Here is a 19,728-nt window from a genome sequence, read left to right as displayed (position 1 = left end):
GCGCTATATAAGTGCAGTCCATTTACCATTAGCGCTGTTGCCTCACAGTGAGAGGGTTCTTAGATCGAGTCCTGGTTCGGAAGTAGGGAACCATTCTGTGTGGAGTTTGCATGTTCTCCCGCATGCATGGGTTCTCTTCGGGTACTCCGGCTTCCTCCCACAGTCTAAAGACGTGCTTGTTGGGTTCCTTGGTGACTCTAAATTGCCTGTAGGTGTGGGTGTAAGCGTGAAAGGTTGTCTGTCTCTATGTGTCAGCCCTGTGATTGACTGGCGACCAGTCCAGGTGTAACCCCGCCTCTCGCCCAATGACAGCTGGGATAGGCTCCAGCCCCCCTGTGACCCTGAACAGGATAAGCGGTGTAGATAATAACAAAATCGGAGATGTTGCTGAACTTCACAATATCAACAATTTCCCAGAGAGTCTTTTCTTGAGGACAACTTTTTCTTCTTAGAGCCAGTCAACATGTGGACAGAGCATGTCCACATCAAGAGCATCAACCTCACACTAATGACCATTGTTGATGCAACCTCATCTGCTGCTGAATCATTAACTCACGCAGTTTCTGCCACACTCAAGCGCACACATGTCACGGCAAAGAGCAGCAGTTCTGTCCAGCGCAGACTAGTTCACATGACGCAACAGGCCACCGTTACATAACACACATCACTGCTGGAACTGGAGCAGAAAAAAAGCCACACGAGCCAATCACAGGACTCCCCCTCCGCCCACTCTCTGAGAGCCCATCACCTTTTTAAAATACCATTGTCTGTATACATATGCAGAGAGAACAATCAGAAGAGTAATTACACTTCTGAAGCAATGCCTGGTTAAGTTTTCATTAGGCAATAATTAGTAATCAATATATGATTTACCCAGAGAGGGGTCTGTTATGGCGCTGGTAATTGCTTCTTATAAAATGCCGAAATGCAAATGGAATAGGATGAGTTCTGAAGTTGTGGGCTGAGACGGAGTAAGGGAACAATGGAGGCTTTTGTTTACTAAGGCTTTGATAATGAATGTAGTGTGGCGCTGGGAAATTACAGTCCTCGTTTTGGCATTTCCTTTGGACATTAAGTTCCAATTAAAAGGGGAAATTGAGCATCCTGAAGTGAAAGGATCGACTCCCTTGATTATATGCGAAATATAAAGCCCAAGCTCGACCAATTCAATATCCCACTTTCAAATTAGCATCCAAACAAACGAGCCGTGATCATCAAACAGTTTTGCATACTAATCCTATAAAAGAGATCTGATCATTTTTCTATATGCATATCTGCTGTTGTAGTGATAATCTTGGTTAAAACCACAGCAGCTGTTGATTAATTTCCATCACATATAGGCTGATTTAAGCACTACGTTTAAGTCTTAACAAAAGCAATATGTAGCATTTTATTATAAGGTATGGAGTGGTGCCAGATTTTCTGCAGGGACTCTGTTCCGCTCAGAGTCATTTAGTTACTTTCTTAATGGGTTTTATCACATGAAAGGCCAAACACAAAAGGGAGACAGAGGCTGGAATTAAGCTGCTGTGGCTCAGATCAGGAACAAGAGCTGTAAGTGGCACTCTGGCAAAGAAAAAATGTGAATAGAGGGACGTGGTTTAAATAATTGTTCAGAAAATGATTGAAGCAAAAACAGAAACTCTGCAAGAGAATGGAGAGAAAAGTATAATCCAAGCGCATACACAGAACTAGGGTTGAAAATTACATTGTGCATAGCTCAATACTTTTGAGGAAATCACCTTATTTTTACCATAGCAACAGTAAGAAAGAAGATGAATATGTAAGACCCTGTTTACACTTGCCTTTAAGGTGATTCAAACGCAGGTGGACAGCCGAGACACATCGCCGCTCGCAACTGTGTCCATCAGGCCTCTCCAAGGTCTCAGGCTGAACGCTTGTTTTCAGGTTTTGTTACAGCGCACGTCACTTTGGCTCCAAGGTCAAAGGGCTAGACTCCCAGTCAAGGGCCAGATTTATTTGGCAGCGGCTAGTACAAATGTACAGGCGTATCCAGCTGTTGCTAATGGCAGGACAAAGCAATTGGCGAGTGCAGGACAAGATGAAAAAGAAAGGAAGAAAAGTGGCTTTCATGTATCACAATGCGTCTTGGTTGAATTTAGCTCTGTCCACTTCTGATCTATTTACATAAGGCTTATTTAAAACCAAGTTTTCTCTGCAGCTGTTAATCACATTTCACAAATGATACCTTAGTTAGCCTAGCGTCTGTGTGTTATGCTTGTGCAAATCGAAGAGTTTCACTTTTAGCTAAAAAAGGGTTTATTTATTTTTGGGGTGAGCTCGCTCTTATCCTAAAATAAGGTTTGTGGGGGTTTGTGTGTGGAGTGGTTGTCCTGTGCTGTACAGATTTTAAAGCCCTTTGAGATTTGGGGCTACAGAAATAGAAATTACCTTGGAAAAAGCCAAAGGACAGTAGCACTTCCTGGACGTCTCAGGAGCTCTTTTGATCCGGATATGTGGTCATTAAATCACAAGAAAACTTCAAGACACAATGCCTTTATTGTCACAGCGTTGGTCATGTAAAACAACACGCAGATGACTTGATAGTTTACTTGACTAAATATGTTATACTTGACAGGAAGTCCCTTTTACACCAGGTCAAATTCTCACTGATGCTTTCAACATTTTGTGGGTCTTTTATTCTGAAAAGCTCTGCTGGTTTTTCATATTCACTCCAAACTCTTTGGTGGAGTACGTTTAAGCAAATGAGCTAATGACAGCAATGATTTAACTTTGTCCTTGTGCCCCTCTCAGAGGGTCAGGAAGTCTAGACAATAACTGCTGCTTAACGATACTTTTCATTGAATAGGTAGCTGATTAGATAACACAGGCTACACTTAACGTAGCTGGATACTCATTTTTTGCATTTTTACCACTTTTGATTAGCTTGTTTTTTTAAGTTCTGAATCACTTATATTCACCGAGGCGCTGAGAAGTGTTGATATACTCCTGGAAAAAACAACAATAGGTCAAATTAGCATGTCGTTTTCTGCAGCAAGCAGCATGACGCTCATTATTCACAAAGTTTCTCGTCAACAATTTACTCTTCCATCAGTTCATATGGTGACAGAGGAGCTCCACTTATGCAGCCCACACTTCTGCCTCTACACTGAGCCTCTCGGCCTCATCTGCAGCCCTCTGCTCTGTTAATTAAGGGTAATGGACGTGAGCCGCCGAGGTAGAGCCCCTTCTGCATGAACAAAACAACTGATTAGACGGATAAAGCTGCGTCACAAGGGGACGGAGACGGCTCGGTCATCAATCAGACTGACTGGACTTCTTCCATTATAACTCCAAACTTAAGTTAGCCTTAAGGTAACACATATCCACTATTGGAGGAGGTAACATGCCTGTTCAATCAGTTACATTCAAAGTGGTGGCTTTAAGGCCCCCAGAATTTTCCTTTTCAATCAAATCACATTCAACTTTGATTGCATGCCATTAACCTATAACTGCGGCGACCCCCTGCTTCATCACCCCAAAGCTTTCTTCTTTTCAAAGAGAAGTTTCAAAAGAAGGAGACGTTTGACAAATCACGGCTGCAGCTTTCAGAGACCTCGGCCGTTTTGCCTCTTTGACTTCTTAATGAAACATAAAAGGTCGTAAAAGGTTCACAAAGCTCGATTCGTGGAATACTGAATATGCCATTGTTGGCGCAGTCGGATCCAGCGGGCACCCCGCTGGCTGCACCGCTGCCTCAGAACGGAGGCGGAAATGGGCTTGTCATTTTGAAACGCTGCTGAACATATACAGTAAAGAACGGCGAATATAATCACATCAAGGTGAGATATTGCCCATTGAGCTGTTTCAATGTCCCCGCTGTGAAAATGAGCATCTCCTCACCTCTGCCGTTGTTTTTATAATGGTCGGTTCTCAACCGCTATATCTGCCTCTACTGCTCAACATCATTCTTCCAATTCTCATCTGCAATGCTTATTCTTTTCTTAGTATGGGAAACGGTCAGTGCTCAGTCTCCACCGAGGTTTACTGTATCGTCTACAGCCACACTAATTCAATTCTTCCGTCCTTTGCTGCCAGCTGCACGTCTCAGTCAAACATGCTCTCATCAAACAAACCCGATTAAAACAGTCTAATCTATGCGGCTGCTGGATGATGAAGCTTATGTGTGTGTGTTGGTGTGTTTTGTCCTGATGTCCTGACGTACAAGAGGACCTTCGTTTATCCGTTTAAATACTGACAGCGGGCCAAAAATAAGCATGTAGGGCACTGAGGGCGGCTACCTCCATCATGACAAGAGCCTTGTAGGTTGTGACTCTGAAAACATGCTGCCTTTCAGTATGAGAGGGGGGGAAGTCTGTTGGTTTTTGCACTACACTCCGGACTTGACAGCTGACCTACTTTTGTAAGGAAGAAGTTTTGGAATGTGGAAGTGGAGTCAGACAGAATAAATATAATGTTTTTATACTTCAATCATTTACTCCCCGTACGCTCTTTAGACGGCCTCACAGGACATGTTTGATCATGTTTATAATTAGTAATAAGTCTGTAATGATTTGGTGTGTAGTATATTAGACTTTTTTTCATATGAAGGGAGTTTATAGGGGTGGGACAAAACGATATGGCAATATATCATCGTCCTGACTGGTGCAATACAATTATTGATATCCATATTTTAATTTACAAATATATGGTGCTCTAAACAGCTTTTCCTACATCATGACTCCTCACAGTGACGCTTAAGGGTAATGTGAACGGAAATGAATTGACCAAAGAAGTTAACCAGATATTGTGATTAATCATTATATGATTGTCTTGCAATATATCAATTATCACTGTATCGTATCGTGAGTTACCCTGCGATTCCCACCTCCTAGCATGTTGTCACCGACTTGCAATTAATGTTCACCTTCCATTAAATGTCACGGAATAATAAACTGCTTTATCAATACAATACTAACTTTGACCATAGTTTATTTGTTGTAAATGTGGTACTTAACCACACCACAGTTGCCATGTACAGCCCTCTGACAGACGCAGATAAAACACAATGCTTTTCAGGATGTACACATCCACTCTTTAATATACTTTAAATTACTTTAACCCCTAAAAACTAGGGATGCATGATATTATCGGCACGTTATCGGTATCGGCCGATATTGGCTTAAAAATGAACTACCGGATATCGGCCAACACGCCGATATCCGCCGATATAATTAACCGATAAAATAATGGGCTGCTGCATACTTGATTAAATGCCCGACCTCAGCGCAATGTCCGTGCAGTCACGTATGTCTACCTGCAGCATGAGAGAGTTAGAAGCCAAAATGTCCGCGGTGTGGAAGTTTTTCAAAGTGTCCGAAATAGAGAGCAAAACTGCTATTTGCAATGACTGCTCAGCTTCGGTGATGCGAGGAGGAGCCAAGGCAAAGTCTTTCAACACTACAAACTTGATTAACCATCTCAAGACCCGTCACCCCGACCGTTGTAACTAATGTGATAAGAGTATCACCATTATACTGCACGCTAATTCCAATACAGGAGAGAGTTGATGATCTCTGCAATTAGGTGTGCGGGAAAAAAATATCGGTATCTGTTATCGGCTAAATGAGTTGTAAAATATCTGCAAATAGTATATCGGCAAAAAATCCAATATCGTGCATCCCTACTAAAAACTGTAACATTTTCACAGCTGCGTAATGCTACGGAATGTATGGTGTGTATCAAATGGCATGAGATCATCTAACTAGTCAACAGCTCCTGTCACATGAGCATAATTAAGTCATATTAGCAGGAATGTTCATCTTCCAGAATAATCCATACAGACGTTGTTGTCCGATAAACGGATCGTACCTTGAATACGATCACATCTGTAGGGTGAGACATTTTTAGGCAGCATAGTTAAACGCAAACAACAAACTAAGCAGTATCTCACTTAAAGAAACATGTTGTTAATTCTGTTGATTTTGTCCCCTATGTGTTACAGTAAAGGCTTATTACAAAGGAGACGACACATATCTCTGTTATTAAATGTACATATGGAAACATCAGAGCACATTCTTTAATTAAAGTCCCTTCTGTATAAGTGACCTTCATAGTGCATTGCACATAACCAAATTATCCCACATAAAAGCCCATTCTGCTCGTCTGAGTAACGATCATATCAATTGGCTGTAGGGTAATGACTGAAAACTTACACTTGGGAGCTCATTCCAATTGGTTCAGTTCTGCTGCGTGTGTGCGAGCACGTGCATGATATAAATGTGGAGACGAGAGAAGAAGTACATGTTGGCCCGGACACAATGAGGTATATTGTCTGGTGTGAAAACCAAATTTCATGGGAGCTCATTAGACGGCCCACCTCGAAGAAAGAATGTGCGAGAAGGATGAGCGAAAAACGGCACTTTGTGTGTTCTCTTAACTGCAATAAGACTCAATCTGAAACTTAATGAACCAGCTATAGATGCAATATATATATATATATATATATATATTTATATTTATATGTGCATCCACAGTAAGAAGGGCAAACGTACCCTTAAAAGGTGATTGGTTATTTTCTCCTCTGCAGTCTAACAATGAAAAGAATAACGAAGCAGCAGTGTAAGGGAAGTGTATTTACATAAGGTGGAGTTTGTGAGTGTGTGCATGTATCTGGTGTGATGATTTGTGCTTATCATAAGGTCACAGTCGCTCAATTCCAACACTAATAACTGTGGATTTTCTACAATAACACTTCAGTACTTCAGCTTTTTATGTTCCCTTTTTCCTGCTCGGCTATAAAACGGCAAATAAGCATTTCTGTCTGTAATGAAACGGCTGTTTTTGCATTTAAATAACATCTGCTAGTGAATCATTTTATCACAGAGGTTTATGTAACTTTAAAGACTTTTATGAGTAACCTAACTCCATGGTTTTAGAACATTCTCACTAAAGTGTTTTTCTTATTGACACGGCCTCGGCCCATTTAGAATAATGCTTTTTGCAGCAGCTGTAGTGGAGTTTGCAGGCAGACAATATTAAAGCACCCTGAACTACTAGCTGCAAAAGAACAGACTGACATTCCTCCTCCTGCACGACCAAATGACAGGCCTGAATACAATGTAGATATAAGACATCGTAAGGTGCAAGTATGAGGCATGACTTTAGCTTTTTGTGACTGCAAAAAAATGTTGCCGCCTTTAGTTAAACCATTAACTAATTCAGACAAATTCACACATTAGCTGTGGCCCAATCCACGGGCTGCAGCCTTCGGAGGAAGGATGCTCCATTCATTCAGCCTGCGTAGAAAACTGAATTGAAACAGTTTGGTGTACCCTCGCCTCACTCATGTCGCCTAGCAACAGGTAGCTAGCGGGCTAACTAGCTAGCACAACTGACATCACGTGACTTAACCTATTATTTTGAAGATAATTTGTTTCGTTCGTTTTCTTAAACATGTGTAACCGAGCTATTCGATTGAGTTGAAACCAAAAACGTGTACACCTCGGCCGTTTCACTTGAATTGGTGCACAATGCATCTTGGGATACAATGGGCCGCAAAAGGATGCACCTGATGGATCCTTCGCAGCCGGGGAAACGGAGGACACATTTGTCGGCCGCATCTGAAGGAGCCTTTAAATTGGGACAGCCTTCGACGCGCTTCAGTGACGCAATCTGCCTTCAAATACAGCCGTCGAAGGCTGCAGCCCCGGGATTGGGACACAGCTATGGTCTCACATGGCTAAAGGCATTATGGGAAATGCAGAAATGCAAAATCCCCAAATGAAGTAGACAAAAGCAAGTTGGAGTAAAGTAGGAAAACATCCAGAAAAGTTGATGCACTGCAACAAAATTTTGGAATTAGAATCCCCTTCATACAAGCTGCAGTCAACAAGGTGAAACAAAACTATTTGTCATATATTTTAATGAGATGCATTGAAGATTCACACCTCTCTGTGAACAGGAGTGTGACTAACTTTTTAGAGTGTTTGGAGAGTTGGCTTTCATCCTCCATCGTTAGCAGCACGTCAGAGCCTTGTGTCGCCTTAAGAAGGTTGATGCATGTTTTTCTTAATCTTCATTATACCCCCATAACATTTATCAGACTGTCATTGATTGCAAACTTCAAGAGAAAACACTGATTTCTGAGGAAAAAATAATTACACTCTAACTTGATTTCCTAGAAAAGTGATGCAGTCAAAAATGTATTTTACAGTAAGTATCAAATACTTAAACTGCTTCTAGAGCTCACAGGAAGCTGGTGTAACATTCGGCTGTACTGTATATGTATATAAGGGTCATTCGAGCAGTATGTCAAATTTTGGCGTTTGCTCCCAAACTGTCCGTAAAGAGCTCTAATTGCCTCTGAGCAGCGCTTTCCCCTCTCTGACTCCACCGGCGAGCCGCACTAATGAGTGTTGCCTCGCAACGGTTAAAACCGGCCTGGTAAAGTCAGCCTTGGCAAAAAGACTCCCGCTCAGCGAGATCTTTTCTCTTTCCTTCTCAACTTGATATTCATGTGCCATCTGCATGCAGAAACAATGCCCGTTTTAACACTGACATCTGAAAGGTTGTCTTGTTGTGCCAAGACATAATTACTTTCCATTCTTAATAAGCGACCATCTTGAAGCCTTATGCGACGTCTGTAATGCAAAAACATGGATGATGGAGAGGGAGATGTGATTTATACTTCAGCTATAGATAAATGGACTCTCGATTTTGCAGCCACAGTAACACACAGATGAAAAATAACACATTAGGTGATAGTGGCCTGAGGGTTGGGCAGGACATATAGCTGTATATATTCATAAATGAAGGAAACAATTGTGCACTAAAGCCACTTACAGAATCGTTATCTCTGGAATTATAGTCTGCAACATCCCATTACCGCATATTCAAATATGAAGTCAACGCTCTCATCGGCGAGTATTCATTTCCGCAGAGCTCCGCCGAGGCGAACGAGCCAAATACGACTCAATTTAGCATCAATTGCAAACGCTGAACGTCCGCTTTACACCTGCGGAAGCCAAATAATGCACTTTGATTGCATGATTATCCAGTGCAGAGTGCAGACTGTGAGTGCTGCCGTTCAGTTTGATTGTGTTACATGAGAGGATCGAGTCCTGAGCGGAGAGGAGGCCGAGTTCAAAGAGCTTCTGATCCGCTTTCTAGATGGTCTTCTATTCAGAGAATCTATCAGCAGCAGCTGGGTTTAGTTTGCCCTCTCCCAGACCAGACTGTAAAGTAGTGTATCACCTAACAAAGACAGATTGTCCCTCATGGAACCACGTTATGGATCCGGGTCTAATCCTAAGAGCATTGCCTTAAACAGCTTACCCACACTGGCTGAGACTTAAGATGCTGTATTTCAGATTAAACCGAGTGTGATCGATATTTGGCTGGAAGTGGGTCACTATGACCGGGGAGGTGACCAGTGAGGCTGCCGCACGCCGCTCATGGTCATGGTTGTCTCCTCCAATAAACCATGTGAGGCTTCAAGTTATGCAAAGTCTGCTTGCCTTTCAGCTCCCGCATTAAGAGGGACTCCTGTGTCTCAGGTGGAATAAGGGATGTTAGAATACTTGTGATGTTTTTTGTCCCTTTTCTGTTGCTGTACCAAAACCAGACTTGGTCAAAACCTAGTATGTGGCTGACCGCAGCAGGTCAATGTGCGCTTTTGGGGGCAATGTGTTACAAGGACTGTCCTTATGAGGCCGATGACAACGTGTTTGAAAGCAGGTTCGAGCTGCGGACGTAGGTGAGGACATCGGACGAGCAGCGGAGGAGCAGCCCCGCCTACTCCCCGAACAAAGTATCCAGAGCCGTATAGACGGAGAGTCGCGTCAGTGGAGGTCCAATTTGCTTAATGATCCGCCATTGCGATGTCGCAACTCTCTCTCTATGGCTGTGAAAGTACCGTCACTCAGTCAGTCAGTCACATACAGACCCGTGTGTAGGGCTGACCCCGGCGATCAGCCAAAAAGTATGCATACATATTAGAAAAAGTGGACGTAGCCTTTGGTTTTCAGGTGTGAAGCTAATTATGTGGAAGTCCATTAAACCTGCATTCTTTCTAATGTCCTGCAGGAGGTGACAACACTGGCAACAATAAGAAATGTGATTGTATGAAACCAGATTGGAAAAAGACCCTACTCCTTCATTGATTTATTACCTCACTGAACTTTTTCCCAATGAGTTTATGTTTCCTAATCACTAGTTTCCGGATCTTCTTCAATGCAGCAGGCTGTTAATTTTGTAAATTATGTTCCCATGTAGCGTAAACTTGAGGAGAAAAAAGGGTCTCCTTTAGGGCGTGGCCACCTATGATTGACAAGTTGTTACCGGCTGCTAACCAGGAGCGAGACATCCCAATGTGTATCCAACCTGTCGCCCAAATATGGTCACTTCTTGTTCCACACCAAGATGGTGATCGCCATAAAAACCCATGGGCTTTAAAAGAGGGGTTTTCAAACCAATGGGTGATGTCACAGTGGCCACGCCCACTTCTTATACAGTGACTCTAATGGGAATTTGCAAAGAGAAAGAGGAAGTAAAGCTAATGGAAGTGCAGCAAATGCAGTACATTAAATAAAAGCTTGCCAACAATTTCCTTCTAGGGAAAGTGGATGGATGCATTGATGGGAAGTTGTCTAACCATAACATTGTACACAAATCTACAACATTCAATTGAAATATATTCACAACATGACAACAAGACTTAGAGAAAGTAGAAGACATGACACCAGAAATGCCAACCCACCACCTTCTTAACAAAGAACACTGGCCTGTTTATAACGAAGCACGACGACAACAACAATAACACACCGCCATACTGATACGGAACATAACAGCCTGTGATGTGAGTCGAGCTGAGTAAATGCGAAGGGTAAAGGCTTTATCATTCAAGGGCAAAGCAGCGGAGAGGCAGGGCTCTGCCAATGCTGCGTCATCATCATGCAGGGAGGCCATCTGAATGTTATTATGCTGTCTGATTTGAGTGCCAGCTTCAAGGGCATTCTGCTCCACCCAGACGGCTATTCAAGTTCCTCACAGCACAGATCTGGACAGCATCTCGTTTATACAATGAAAAACATTTAATTATACTTACTCAACACAAGTTTACTTCATTAACGTGATGATTTTGGCTCCATTCAGCTTCGGAGGTAATCGCCGTTTTCCGGCTCCGTCAGAGGAAAACATCTAGAGAGTGGGTACGTTTAGCGTCGTTAGGTAAATGTGGCCTCCAGTGACCAATCAAAGAGCCTCTACAAGAAAAGGCACACTCCAGATTAGGATAAAAAAAAAACACTTTTCAGAGGTTTGATTGTGAGGGCTTAAGAGTTAAGTTTATCGACTGTGGCCCACCTACACTCAGCAGCGCCGGCACAGACTTCAGTGGTTTGAGAAGTAAACATGTTTGCCTGAGATGCTTTGTAATCAAAATGACAAGTGTGTTTCATCTGTTTACATTCTTACAATTAAATCAAAATCTGTTGCGTATATTTCTGTCACATATTCATTTTTCATTTGCGTGCAGTCAGTTTGGATTGTTTCTCCTGCGTATTCAAAAATGCAATTTATTGTTAAATGTCATGCAATTTAGTGCAATGACAAAGCGACATCTCAGGCTGCATAATTAGCAGTTGCAGCGTACCAGGCTGTTTCCCCCCTTTTCAGCATCTGTAGTGGCGTGATTATCAACCGCTTTGATGTCAAGAGAGAGAAATGTTGACTGACAGGCCCGGCCAGACCGGAGCAACAGATCATACAGTAACTGACAGCAGAGACCCGTCAGTTCTCCTTTGCACGGAAAAACAAAGCAAACAAAACATTTAATTATTCCTCCAGCATCAACAGACAGAGGCAGAGCCGGATTGATGCGGAGGAATGAGTTCTGCCCGGGCCGCTCTCATGTGGTTTCACTTGTAATGCTCCGAAGAGAGATCGTGTTTGAACACTAAAGCTGTGTTCAGAGCCAGAGCAAATCGAATGGTCGCGTCTCGGTTCTCAGGGGAGGTTCATCTTATCAGTTAAACCTGCAAATATTTCCCCCTTCACATATGCTCGTTTACCAAAAGCTGTCTGGTATTTAAAATACCCTGGACGTTTAAGGCAGCAGAAACAAAACTTTTCCCTACTTTGGTTCCATTTTCCGGAGACAAACGGAGAGGTGTAAGTCACTCTCTTGCATACAAAACAAACCATCACTCAAGTATGATATGTAATCAGCTCAAAAACAGTAGGGATACCAGACAGTGTCATACGGCAGACTCATTACATCCCACAAAAATACAAGCGCCCCTGTGTAAAGGTTTGGCAGCACTGAGATGCATTCATCTTCTGGCCGTTTGCTAACAGCCTTGCTTTTCTTCAGCCAAAGTCACTCCAGCCAAATTCAAACGCGCCTCTGACTGGCGTTGTCAAGGCTGCCTGTCTGGTGGGAAGGAAGCGCAGGGAACAATGAAGGTGGCTCCATCCAGCCTTCAAACTCTAAAGAGATGATGGCATGAGATCCACAAAGTGATGAAGGCTCTTCCTCCCCCGGGGTAATATCTCTATACCGGATATTGGCTTTGCGTCTCTGCTGCTAAACAGCGAGGCCACCATTGTTCCTTAAACATCGGTCCCCTCTGCTTCTTATTAAATAGATGTGGAGATCTAAACACCAATATGAGCCCAAGTTTAATATTGTGTTTTTCATGAGACTGTCCTTCCTCCTGCATATGAGCTTCGCAGTGTTGTGCACACACTGGAGATTATTTGATGTTTTTCAGGAGGAGAGATAAATGGACAATGGGACAGTCACTTGTTTATCTTGATGCTGGATATTTTGATCAAAGCAGAATGCAATATACAGTCATGTAATATGTATTGCTTAGCTTGCCTGAATAAGATGTATTCATATCATTCAGGCTGTTGTAGTAAACTCTTATTTATGGCTGAAAAGAGATGAGACTCGCAGGGTAACTCACAATACGATTCGCGATAACGATAAAGTAAAGTGCAGAATGAAGGTATTATTCACTGCAATTTGGTGTCACCAGCTGAGATGAAAAAATGTTTAAAGTCTGCAAATTAAATTCACAAAATTGGCTGGTGCAACTTCTTTTCACTGCTGTCCGACATTATCCCAATGTCGACTCCTTTTTCTTCTTTTATCCTGCTGCCAACTTCTTCTTCTTCGGCCAATTAATTTCCGGTCACGTTACCCTCATTCATGTCATAAGCGCCACCACGAGGAGTCATGAAGTAGTGACGTAGTGAGTCAAAATCACAGATATCAATATTTGTTGCCAGCCTGTCGATAATTTTATTGCACGAATCAGGATGACGACATATTGCCGTATCGATATTTTGTCCCACCCCTACTGATGACACCCATGTATTTCTTTTGAATTGAAATTTGTCCATGTAGGCTGTCTGTCAAGGTTCTCAGTCATCAAGGTCGTTGTAATGCTATGCTTAATCCAAAAGGCAACTGGACATGAGAGCCACTTGGAACTTCAACCACGTCCAGTTGCCTTTTGGATTAAGCTTAGGATCAATGTCGGCTGGGTAATTTCACTTTCAGCCACCTGTAGTGCCCTCTCTTTTGAGTGAAGGCACAGAAAATGCCAAAAGTTGGCCTCTGTGATGGGGCCATTCTATCCTTTTTCCAGAATTTGGGCCACTACTAGTTGGCTATTAAATGCAATTCAGCTTCTTACATTTAAAATTAAGACACAGTACTCAAAAGTGATACGTGCAAGAACATTTTTATGCAGTTTTTTTTTTATATTATAGAATAATTCAGACCGGAAATCATTAAAATATCAAACCTGACTGTTAAAGATCAGAAGATCGGTGGCAGACAGAAACATTAATATTCATCAAATGAATTCAGAAAACAGGCAAATGCCATATTTCCAACATGTCTTCTGCGAGGTTCTCTTGATCTGAGGTTGGACTGAAGCACTAGTTACACAAATAAAGTGTATTAGCATAATCAACAACTCCATAATACTGAACTTAAATAACGATGACAGGACGTCACATCAACAGAGACCATTTTCTGAATTGGCTCTCCACATTTCAAACTGCTGTTTGGCAGCAGTTGATGCAACAAAGAGGCCTGAAAGGACCTCAGTAATCATGAAAAGACAAAGCCACTCCACATGCCACTCCTCTGTCGCTCTGCTGCTGATGAGACTGATTGCTTCGGTCCTCAGACCGGCAATGAAACCTCCACGATAATAATGTTTGGGCTCACCTCCAGCCGGCTCCCAGGATGAATGTTTGCTGGGGATATTAGTCTGAAGCAGGGCAGCATAAGATCGATCATCTGTGAGTATGAAAGCAGAGAATGAAGGACAGAATGCTGATGGGGCAACAGCTATAAAAGCTATGCAGTGGGGCAACACACAGACATTTGTTGGAGCAGTTTCTCCACAGAAGTAGGATAATGAAAGAAAGATCAACCAACATGCCAAATGTATTTACTCTCTGCAGTTTGGAAACAGCTGATTGGCTCCCAGGAATCAGTTTGATATCTAGTTTACATTCTGTGTTTACGTTTTTTATTGAGATTTAGGTTCAATGACATCTTAAAATCCAGCTGGTCCTCCGTCCCCATCTCTCAGGGTGAAGGGTCATTTCCTGCCCGCCCCCTTCACTGTAAAAATAGACTCGCCTTTAGGCCCTCTTCACCCAGCTTATTTGGTGTCAATGGACTGTTATCCCCGGGCATTTCAAGTCTATTTTGGGACCATATATCCCAATGGGCAGACGGTGAGGTGTTTGTCGTTTCAAACCCACATGACTGTTGCACGTACACCTTTTCAGTACGAGCACAGAGCTGCCTTTCAAAGCCCTCCTGCTGCCTGCTGGTAAATATCAGCCTCTAATTAGCGGCTGTTTAGATCTTTCACGCCATCATGTTTTGGGAGACAGCCGGCCAGTTCTGGTTACTGGTTTTCTGCCATTAGCAGTCAATGGACGAAACTTCCCCCGTGCTCTTTCCATCTTCATGTTTTTATCCTCAGAGGAAGTCAGGGTGAATATTTTTAATGTTGTTTTCAGCAATATTTTTTTAGAAATCGTGACTTTAAAAGTCATGAAAAGAAGAACTGAACTTCCCTGAACTTAAATCTCCTTAAATCGTATTTTTCAGTCCTGCTGTTGTAAATGTTCCACCCCCTGACATGGTGTGATATTGGTTGCCCCACTTACGCCTAATTTAGGAGGGTAACACCTCACCTCTCTGCAGGGCCCTGGCTTCATTGCTCCCAAAAATACTCACAGATTTCTCTTAAACAGCGGTACACTTGCAAGGGCCAATTAAGAAACACTATGAAGCCAGTGTTCATGTTGGGGCTGGATCTCCCAATGACCTTTAATCAACATTTAATTACACCTGCCTTTATGTAACCAAGTGCTTTGTAAGAAGTTGCTAGCGTCAAGTCGTCTGCTTGTTTTACATGTTAAATTGATTTACGTGGGTTACTAACACAGATGGTTGTTGCATGAATGAGTTCCTACAATCTCATCACACGAACCGTCAAAGATCTTGGAAAAAAATACCACTGCAGTTAGGCTCTCATTTGTGAGTGTGGGTAGTGGGAGGTATAAATAGTAGTCATGACTTTCTTCTGATTCATATAGCTTGTTTGTCCCCTGAACCCATTAAAGTGGCCCGGCATATGTTGTTTATGTATTGCTGCTTCATGGCGTGCCATCTGCTGCCTGCAAATTAGACCACCAATTTCTGCCACCAATTATTCGAACACTTATTAACATTTTAAAGTAGAGGACGGAGGTTGGGTTCAAGCTGCTTTTTCATTATTCAAACCTGACTGGTTGAAACTCACAGTAACTGATTGGAAGCTTAATAACTTTTGTCCAATTTCACACCAACTGCTCCTGAGATACTGCGCCGCAAATCACAAGCTTTCCCAATGTGTAATTGGTGTATGTTGGTAAAAATGTTTGTTTGAACCAGTGGGGACCTGATTCAGTGTTGGGTATCTTTCACAAAAAAACAAATACCGATGCCAATAGAGTACTCTTTTTTTCTACATCATTTATTCAGATTCCACACACTTTTAAAGTCGAGCCGAAACGGCATTTCGAGAGTATCTAGCTTCCGTATCGTGACGTATTTCCGAGTGAAACAGGACGTGCAGGCGGGACATATCATTAGAGGGATTTGATTTGATCGTTGAGAAGTGGGCGTAGACAGACGTTCTCCACAGCGCAGTAGCTAGCTAACTGACCGAGCGTTCTTGGCGCTCTGCGGCTAAATGTTGCAGATTGATTGACAGGTGGATGTCATGATTTATTGGTTGGTACTAGCTTACATAAGCACACATGATATTTTGTTTTACAGGAAGAAAAAATTATCAGATTTTGATACAAGAACACGAAGAAAATGATTTTCTGTATTTTTTTACCGGGAATGTGATCTAAAAGGATTAAAATGACATTTTTCATTTCACCTCGACTTTAATATACATTCAGGTTGTGTAGGTTGTAGCTTCGGCTATAGTTGGCCAGTCACACTTTGTATAAATTCAAAGAATAGTTTTGGCTGTGAGAAAAACAACACAAAATGTTTGTTCTTTAGCTCTGCATCTTAAAGGGATTGCAGGCAGGAAGCGTTGGACAGGAGTAGTATTGATGCTGTGTTAAAACCTTAAAGGGATTGAGTGCTGATGCCCAGCCGTGACATCCATCATTAAAATCAGTATGATGTGAAAAGAAGATTTCAGAATGATGCGTGAGATAAAGTTTTTTTAAGAATGGAGATGGTCCAACAAACAGACCTAGAGAGCTACCGCACCGCCTCCCTGAAGAATCAGCCTACTTCTTTCTCTCACTAGTGGACATTGAGAAATTGAATCGTACTGACCTGTAGTAATTAATAGAAACTGGTTAACCACTGTGAAAGTCCTGCCTTCAGGCGCGAGTAGTTGTTATTTAATCCTCAAGCTAATAATTTGAGGCTAATGCTCGACGTTGGCCCACTAATTTCATTTTCCGGGGAGCCTCTCTTTCATACGTCTTCATAGACTCATATGACACATTTGATTACATTGCACCCAGCACTGTGGCTGGAATGGGCTCGTGTGTTTGACGCTGTTAGCTCAATTGCTTTTACAGTGTTTTTTTAGTGGTGATGATGGTGATGGACACTGACGCGATTCTGTTTCTTTTTCAGCGAGCTGCCGTTTGGAAAGGAAGGAACCGGAGGACACCCCTTTAACCCCTTTAACTGAAGATATTGTAAGTGTTAACCATTTGCCTTTCCTCTGACTCTATCATGTGACCTGTGATGTATTGGGCAGTTTTAAGTAGCCCATTTACAGCGTGTTATTCAATCCCAAATTCCAATTTTCCCCCAATTGTGTAATTTGTAAAAGGGGCCTAATTATATTTACCGAAAAAGGACATCCTTCTTGCTCCACTCTGACGCACACACACAATATCAATCAAATCAGTACATCCAACAGGGAGTCAGGATGCCTGATGGCCCCTGGTCTCATTTGAGATGCAGACATTGTCCTGTTGCTTCCTTTAATGAGATCTGGAGGCGTGCAATCTAATATTCACCACTGAGCCTCCAACATGGCCCCTGAGCCTGTAGCCCAGAAGGCTGTGTGCTAATTCAATGGACTGAAGTCAGCTGTGATCACAAGGACCGGAGTGGCCACTCAGTGAAGAGGACGAGAGGCATTAGTCTTTTCTATACATGATGTTCTAATTGTCTGAATCCTGGGTTCTTTTCTGTTCGGTACAAAGGACGAAGGTTTGAGAGGAGATCTGCTTTGGGGCTGAAATCATCTTAAAAGCAAACATGTTTTGTAACAAAAGACCACAAAGACTAAATAGGAAGTAGAAATGTTGAAGAGGGAAAATCACACTGGTTTAACATCACACTCTGCACCCTGAAGTACCCGTTTGCTCATTTTCATCGGGCCAGAAGAAGCTTGACTTTATACTCGAATCAAACTCTGCAGGCCTTCAAGACTTTAAAGGTGTAATGAAAATAAAACAAGCCTACATCTGCACGTCTAATCTAAAGATTTTTTTACCAGCCAGTCACCAATAGAGCTCTTCATTTTACACTATCGGAGGAAACATCTTTTGTTGGATCACCCAAGAAAAGGTGTAATCAGGCATGGGTAAAAACCTTTACTGAGAGGTATCTTTGAGAACAGAGCGAAACTCACCTGTGTAAAGGAAGAGTGTGTCTTAAACCCGTGGGGCTCGATCAGGCTCAGCTTGAGTAATTAACCCTGGTGTTAACCCTGGAGAATGTGAGAGCTCCTGCTATGTGATGTGGAAAAGGAGACTGCTTTCTGCGTTCATGTGCCGAGCAGTACTTCAGGCGATCCGGACCTGCCCACTGTGAGTGCTGTGTTGTTATCAAACCTCTCTTTCTCGTCCTTTCATGGCTGCCAGAGTACCACAGGCCAGGCTAAGTGGTAGGAAACGGATGGACGGATAGTTATATTTGACTTTCTGTACTTGTTGCTCTTTTGACTAGACTTGAATCCAACTTATTTTTTGGGGATTGCCAACTTCTTTTGGAAAGAAATAAGCTGGAAAAGGACTTTCTTCATGTTGCATTTGGCTGACATGAGCAGTCCTGTAACTTTAGAAAAAGTTGCTAGATTTGTCGGCAACTGCGTCTCAGAAAAGTCTTGAGGGCATTCTTAGGTTGACAAATTGGCAACATTGAATAACCGTGCTTGACTGCCATAACCAATAGGATTAATCCTGCCTTCAGAGCAGCACTTTCTCACCCATTCATTTTGCTGCTAATACCTTGTCCCCCCAAAGAGCTAAAACTTGATATAAAAGATCCAATAAATACTGCATGATAATTCTCTTGGATATGTTTGCACAGTGTCGTCGGGAACCCTTTGCTTGGTTCCTGTTAAGAGGAATAGATTTGCAGAAATCACTAATTAGCGCTGTCTGACTCGACGTAGCGGAGCACCCACTCCTCTCTGGATGATGAAGCTCCCCCTGCGTCTGTCCCAGCTGTCAGCAGTGATTGATGCACTGTGCACTTCCCACCTTCCACTCGCCGGTGTTCGCTGCTGTTTACGCCTCGTACCTGACCTCAAACCCGGAGATGTCTCAGCCTCCTCCCGTTAGCGGGCATATTAATCATCCTTCATGGCGTATGATTGGGTTAAAATCCCAGTAGCAGCATGGTTCCACACTTAGCCTGCGGGAAATCAATGCTAAGAGTCTATATTCCTTCTTTAAACTTACTTTATGCTCAGCAATGCGATAAAAGACGAGCCTTGAGTGCTTTAGTAGTTTCCATCTCTTATAGTAAACATAATTATTGAGATGTTTTTAATAGACTTATGTGCCATTAAGTCATTAGCTTGTGTTTTGGCAGCAGTTTTTTGCTAAGTTGCGAGTGTTTTATGGAGCTTGAAAATGTCAGGAGGTTACAGAGCTGTCTGGGTCAGTGTGCAGAAAGCAGAGAAACATTTGTACACTTTATTACTTTAAACTCACTCTGCCTTGCTGTGGTTGCTGCAGGGTGAAAAAAAACAACCTTACATAACCGCTAAAATGTCTGGTGGTCCTGACCGGTCTCCTGACACGTCCATGAGTAAGTTTGTTGAATCTTCTCTTGTCTCTTAATATTTTCCCTTCGGCTCAGAGAAGTGATGACTCTGCCACTCGATGTCAGCTCATTGGACTGACAGCCGTCTCACTCAACCTTTAAGCTCTTAGTGAGCCACGTCTGCGTGTGAGATAAAAGAC

The 19,728-nt window shown here is 42.6% G+C and overlaps 1 protein-coding gene across 3 annotated transcripts in view; it reads left to right on the top strand.

Moving 5' to 3' along the window:
* The window catches only part of syt1a (synaptotagmin Ia), a 178,489-nt gene that overhangs the window by 27,412 nt on the left and 131,349 nt on the right, over positions 1-19,728 (top strand). For all 3 annotated transcript variants that reach the window (XM_069670820.1, XM_069670818.1, XM_069670821.1), the window contains exon 2: positions 17,156-17,220. The gene's annotated coding sequence lies outside the window, so the exon portion shown is untranslated. The remainder of the gene's footprint in view (positions 1-17,155; positions 17,221-19,728) is intronic.

This window comes from Semicossyphus pulcher, unplaced genomic scaffold, assembly GCF_022749685.1.
Source record: "Semicossyphus pulcher isolate SPU_LCO1_2020_fin unplaced genomic scaffold, fSemPul1.0.p SCAF_20, whole genome shotgun sequence".
NCBI lineage: Eukaryota > Metazoa > Chordata > Actinopteri > Labriformes > Labridae > Semicossyphus > Semicossyphus pulcher.
This window is presented reverse-complemented; position numbering and strand designations above follow the sequence as displayed.